The sequence below is a fragment of the Mustela putorius genome, unplaced genomic scaffold (genome assembly GCF_011764305.1).
Source record: "Mustela putorius furo isolate JIRA1106 unplaced genomic scaffold, ASM1176430v1.1 tig00003858_pilon_pilon_pilon, whole genome shotgun sequence".
Lineage (NCBI taxonomy): Eukaryota > Metazoa > Chordata > Mammalia > Carnivora > Mustelidae > Mustela > Mustela putorius.
Genome location: NW_025422010.1, coordinates 15,856,181 through 15,863,269, shown reverse-complemented (window position 1 = coordinate 15,863,269; position 7,089 = coordinate 15,856,181).

Sequence of the window (7,089 nt, the reverse complement as noted above, 5' to 3'; positions counted from 1 at the left end):
ATACTCTGCTCCAGGCTAGAAGTAGTCCCTGAATATAGGCTTCTATCTTGATGGCAGTTTATTGTTTTAGACTCCTGGAGATTTATAACTGACAAGGACCTGATAAATCACCAATATTTTAAACCATAAAGCCAGACAACTTTTAGAAAGTGATTACCCTTTCCCTACTGTCTCCCTCCTGACTATTCTCACCAGGCCCCTGAGTGTCAAAGAGCATCTGGTAGAAGACTGAAGATGTGTCTCCTGAGGTGTCTCTTGACCTCATTTGCCATTTGCAGTAAAGATTTATCAGATCCAAATTGGAGGAAATAAGAATTGATTGTGAAGGCAAACATCAGGCTTTCATTCTGAAAAAGAAGCCCAAACTGCCCTAACTCCAAGAGAAGATTTTGTCCAAATGTTACAAAACACAAAGAAAAAGACCCATATTGTTTTCTTACTATGTTGCTTATTCTAAATAACTGATAAAATTAAAAATTCTTTTTCTTTTCCTCCTTAATTGATATTAGTGATGCCTGTGCTAGTCACAACTTTTAATTTATCTTACTTTTCTATTATCCCATTATAAAAATTTTTTTAAACTTTAGAAATGGCATTAGAATCTCATTTTTAAAAGCCAATACAGAAATAACATTAAATAAGATAGACTGGTTCCATGAATTTATCCTCTCAAACTTACTAAAATGTCCAAGAATGAAGGAAATGACCCAGGACAAAAACAACTGGAGATGAGATAGGTGCGTTGGAAGACTTTAAATAATTTTCAGAAGACAGGGGCGCCTGGGTGGCTCAGTGGGTTAAAGCCTCTGCCTTCGGCTCAGGTCATGATCCCAGGGTCATGGGATCGAGCCCCGCATCAGGCTCTCTGCTCAGTGGGAAGCCTGATTCTTCCTCTCTCTCTCTCCCTCCCTCTCTGCCTACTTGTGATCTCTGTCTGTCAAATAAATAAAAAAAATTTTAAAAATTAAAAAAAATAATTTTCAGAAGATAAATAATAGGTGGAGTAGTTGTAAGAAGTCAGAGAGCAGAAAAAGTTAAAGGCTAAGAATTTGTCAAGAATTTCCAGTGGAAATCAAGTAATCAGAATCCCTGAGAAAAGAGGTGAATAAAAGTGCTGGAATAAGTGGAATTGGTTGAAAGCTCATATATAAAAAGGTGAGACATTCAGATCTCCACCTGCATTCTTAGGAGCCAGGCAATTAGGAACATCCTACCCCTAGAACAGAATAAAATTAAATTCTTTGTATACATTGAGCCAGCATGTCTCTTGATACTGGAAAATGAGGTTCAGTGGAGTCCTGGTGTGAAAGGCTGGACTGTGAGCCAGAGAATTGGGAGTGAAGTTACTTCAGATCAGGTTGCATGGCAACTTCATGGCTTGCTGTAAAATGTCCAGTTTCCACTAAGTCTCAGAAGAAGCCAAAACTACTTTTCAAAAGGAGTGTTCTTAGCCATAGGGAGTGGCAGGGATTGGCTCCAAAGGCCTGGGTCCTCCCTGGGACCCACCTGCAGGGCCCGCCAAAGTCTCTAAACATCATCTCTCTGTGCCACTGGCACTTTAAGCAACGTCAAATCTGCTAGACCACCTGTTGAAGTGGTAGAGCCTCCCCTTGCTCTGGGCCCCACTTAAAGCTAGCAGCTTTTTGGGTCACTTGGTAATGGGCCAGAGTAGGATACTCAGTGAAGAATAAGTTGCCTCTAAAATCCTTCTTTCCTTTCATCACTTTCTTTAATGTAGTGAAGAGCAACCAGTCAATCTCATGATACTTTTTAGGTGGAAAAAAACTGTTCTAAGGTAGCAAACGCATGGCCAACAAAAATCTTGCCTTTTATAAATACTTGATTATGAGTAGAGAGAGCAAGATACAGAATGAAATTGATTGCAAAGAGGTGACAAACAAGTGGGCCTGGCAAGTCTGACATTTGTAGGGTGGGCCAGCAGTCTGGAAACTCCCTCAAAGCGGGTAAGGGTAGAATTTCTTATTCCTCAGGGAAATACCAGTTTTACTCTTGAGGTCTTTTAATTGCTTAGTTAAATATCACTCAGATTATGGAGGACAATCCCCTTTACTTAAGGTAACTAATTCAAGATGTTAATTACTCTACAAAACACCTTCATGGCAATACTTAGTATTTGATTAAATCGGTAGACAATAGAGCCTAGGCTAGATGACACATAAAACCATCATCACAAGAAGTAAAATGCATGACAATATTACAGAAAAGATGAAAGAGTGGCAAATGGAGTTTATTTAGATGTGGTAAGGCAAAAATCAACATTTAGAATGGAATGAGTTAAGGACTCTTAAATTCTTGTAATCTAAAGTAACCATTAATGAAATAGTAAAAGAAGGTATAAGTAGTATGCTAATAGAGAGGGGATACAGAATAATAATAAAATAATTGATTCACCTAAATTAAAGAAAGGAAACCCAGAAAAATAAAAAACACAAAATAGGTAACTCAGTGGGCAAATAGTAAGATGGCAGAAATAATTCTAAATATATCAGTAAATGTAAAAGATTAGATTCTCAAATTAAAATAAAACAGTACCTACCTGGATAAAAATAAAACTGTAACCATATCATTCTTATAAGAGACATCTTAAAAATAAGAACATTGAAAAGTAATAGATAGGAAAGGGTACATCGAATGAATTCAAACCAAAAGAAAGTTGGTATAGTTGTATCAATCAGCCAATCAGACTTTGAGGCAAAAGATATTAATAAAAATTGAGAATACACAATGGAAGTCTCTTCAATAAATATGTTGGGAAGATTGGACAGCTACATGCAAAAGAATGAAACTGGACCAGTTTCTTATACCATGCATAAAAATAAACTCAAAATTAAAGACCTAAATGTGAGACCTGAAACCATAAAATTCCTAGAAGAAAACACAGGCAGCAATTTCTTTGAAATCAGCTATAAAAACATTTGTTTATATATGTCTCCTCTGGCAAGGGACAGAAAAGCAAAGTTAAACTACTGGGACCCCAGGGGTCCCTGGGTGGCTCAGTGGGTTAAAGCCTCTGCCTTCAGCTCAGGTCATGATCCCAGGGTCCTGGGATTGAGCCCTGCATCTGCTCTCTGCTCAGCAGGGAGCCTGCTTCCTCCTCTCTCTGCCTGCTTCTCTGCCTACTTGTGATCTCTGTCTATAAAATAAATAAATAAAATCTTAAAAAAAAAACAAAAACAAAAACTACTGGGACTATATCAAAACAAAAAGCTTCTGCACATGAAGGAAACCATCAACAAAACAAAAAGGCAACCTACCAAATGGGAGATTTTTGTAAATGACATATACAATCCCAAATATATAAAGAACTGATAAAACTCTACACCAACCCTCCCCCCCATATAATTCAATTAAAATGGGCAGAGGACCTGAAAGAACATTCTTCAAAATAACATACAAATGGCCAACACACATGTGAAAAGATGCTCAACATCAGTCATCATCAGGGAAAGGCAAATCAAAATCACAATGAGTATCACTTTACATCTTGCTTTACATCTTACATCACTTTACATCACTTTACATCTCTCGGGATGGCTAGTATTAAAAACACAAGAAAAAACAAGTGTTGTTGAGGGATGTGGAGAAAAAGGAACCTTTGTGCCTTGTTGGTGGTAATGCAAACTGGTGTAGTCACTGTAGAAACTAGGAAAACAAATGGAAAATATACTATTTCTAAAGATGTGTATGTTCCCAATAGTATAACTTCAAAATCCATACAATAAAACATGATGAACCAAAGAGAAATAAACCCACATGAGAGTGGCATATGATAACATACCTTATTCAAAATAGCTCGTTAAAACGAGGATCAGAGGGGTGCTTGGGTGGCTTAGTTGGTTAAGCAACTGACTCTTGATTTTGGCATAGGTCATGACCTCAAGGTTGTGAGATTGAGCCCCGTGTCAGGCTCCATGCTGGGTGTGGGGCCTGCTTAATATTCTCTCTCAGTCTCTTCCTCTGCCCTCCACCTCTCTCTCCCTTTCTAAGAAAAGAAAAGAGAAAAAGAAGATAAGAAATGAATAAGCATATAGAAAATCTAGAAAGCACAACTCTTGGCCTATTTGATCTTCGTAGAATATTGCTCCCAATAGGTAGAGAATAATACACTTACCAAAATTAATCAAATGCTTGGTCACAGAGCAAGCCTCAATAAATTCCAAAGAATATAAATGGAACATAATGAAATTAAGGTAAAGAAGAATAATAAAAAGTCCTGGAGGAGCTTTACTTTTAACTAGACATCAAAGTCATCATTCCAATAAGAAAAAGCTGAAAATCAATGGTTTTTCCATCAGAGACAGAGGTCACAGGGCAAAGTGCAACCCTGAAATCTAGAGAGACAGGGGAATGCAGAGTCCTAGCTGATATCTGCTTACCTGGAACAGAAGCCACTAGAGCTGTGTACACAGGTAATAATAATTTTGACAAACTGCTGAAGCCCGAGTGTTGGTGAGTATGAGAAGAAGGGACACATAGGAGACACACTTTTGTTGGTTTTATCTCCAGGAGCACCACCAGGTTGTCACAGTGAGGATCTGAGAAAAATTCCCCTTTGGTTTTGGGAGAAAGAGGAAAAGAATAGAGATCACTATAAAACAGACACAAAATGTTATGCATGACAAAGTCCTACTATTCCAGATTAAAGTCCTTACTAGACCCATATACCACCTGGGGAAAAAGGATTTCCTCCTGCTTCCAGTGCCCTCAAGCCTTCCTGTATTTATAATGAATAGGGAAGCTGTATTTCTGGAGAAACACTTTGTGAGTCCCAGCCGAAGAGACAGAGACTCACTGAAAAAGCCGAGATTTAATCACAAGATAATAGAAAGTTTCCTCTGGCCCATACTTTTCCATTACACCAGCAAGGATCTGATCTAACAATAGAGAGCTACAGCAGAAAGAGCCATAAAACACAGAGGGTCTCTGACGAGCATACTTAGACAATAATCAGAGTTACGACAGGAGGAAAAAAAACAATGATACTAGAGGAAGTTGAAACCTTTAGCCCCTACAGTTAGAATAGACATTAAACACAACCCAGTTCCTAGTCAGCTTAATGTAAGTCCTTGCAATAAAGGCCTATTTACCTTAAACTTTATTACCTAATACATCATATCTAGCTTTCAAAAAAAAATTTTAAGATATGCCAAAAGGTAAGAAGAAAAAACAGATTGAAGAGACAAATCAAGCATCAGAAACAGACTCAGATCTGACACAGATTTTGGACAGGGAACTTAAAATAACTATGATTAATATTTTATGGACTCTAGTGGAAAAGTAGTTTAACATGCAATAACAGATGGTTAATGTAAGCAGGATACAGAAACTATGAAAGGACCAAAAGAAAATGATTCAAATAAAAAACATAGCAATAGAAGTAAATAATGCCTTAAAAGAGCTCATCAGTACACTGGACATGGCTAAGGAAAGCATCACTGAGCTTTAAGGGGGATCAGTAGAAACTACCCAAACTAAAATGCAGCAAGAAAAGAAAAAAAAAAAAAGAAAAGAAAACAAAAACAAACAGAAAAGACTGTTGAAGATATGCAAGACAACTTCAAAAAGTTTAACATAAACAGAATCAGAGAACCAGAAGGAGAGCAAGGAAAGTATAGAACAGAGGACATTTTTGCAATATAATGGCTTAGAACTTTCCAAAATTTATTCAGACACCAAATCACAGATCCAGGGAAGTCAAAGAACACCAAGCAGTATAAAGGAAAGAAGAAAGGAAGGAAAGATATACCTAGGCATATCATATTCAAACTGCAGAAAGTCAAAGGCAAAACAAGCAAAACACTTAATTTAGAGAAGCAAAGAGAACACAACAGACTTCTCACCAGGAGCCATGCAAGGAACATCCTGTTCCTCCTAATTGGAACACCTACCCCTTAACCACATCCCCTGTGCTTACTCTCCTATTCTGTGAGGTTTTGCTCTTATATCACAGTATTAGTAATCTTTCCAATGACAACTCTACTTAAAAGCACACTTTATTCCTCATGGCCCCAAGTTGAAACACTTTGTTCCCATTCCAAACTTTATTTTTTCATTTGAATTTGTCCCCATTATCATGTTACATGTATTTATATAATGTGTTGTTTATTGTCTTCCCAGGAAATAGAAACCCTATAAGGACACAGATTTTTGTGTTTTGCTTACCGCTATATTCTACAGTGCTGCCTGATTTAAAGTAGGTACTTACATAACTTATTAAATCAATGATTTAATCGTCCAGAACAATCAGAAATAAAAGGGTAGCCACCCTGATAATGATAACTACAATAGAAGTTATTTAACACTTACTTAGTGCCAGATCCATGGACTAAAGAACTTTTTCATACATCTTATCATTTATTTTTGAAAATAACTCAGGGAGGTATGGGTCATACCCAGTGGGTTTTATTAGTGCCATGGGTCAGATAAATTTCATGCCACATGATATGGGTTGGGAAATAGCTGTTATGAGAGGAAAGTTAGCTCAAATAACCAAGGGTCAGCAGACAGAGATCAAATGGTTCCCCAATCTTCCCACTATCTCATGCCACAACCAAGAGCTTTGTTGTAGGTTCTGATTCGGAGAATCCCCTCTCCCACATTGAATGTTCTCCTCCCAAAAAATATGAGGAAGTAGTCTCATCAGTGGGGAAATACAAAGAGTATTCAGTATTTGAAAGTCTGGATTCAGGATATCAATTCCTTATGGAGTTTTCTGGGAAAGAAAGCTACCCTCCTGCTGGAGACTTTAAGACCACTAGAGACCTTGTTGGTTATAAACAGTCTCAGAGCTCCCTGGCATAGGAGAAAGCCTGGAGAAGCTGAGCTCCAGTGCCATTCTTCAAGCTGGGAAAAAATATACATAAGTCACTCCTCTGTGCAGATTTATTGAGACACTATCTCGGGAACAGAGGAAGAAATCAAATTGTGACACAGTTGCAACAGAGCCCTCAGAACATGGATGGAAGCTCTGAAGCTGGGACATACCTTCAGCTCTGAAGCTGGGTATCTCAAATGGAGACTTGGTCTGAGCTTTTGTACTCTCAAAGTTGCCATTCATTGGATGCAGCT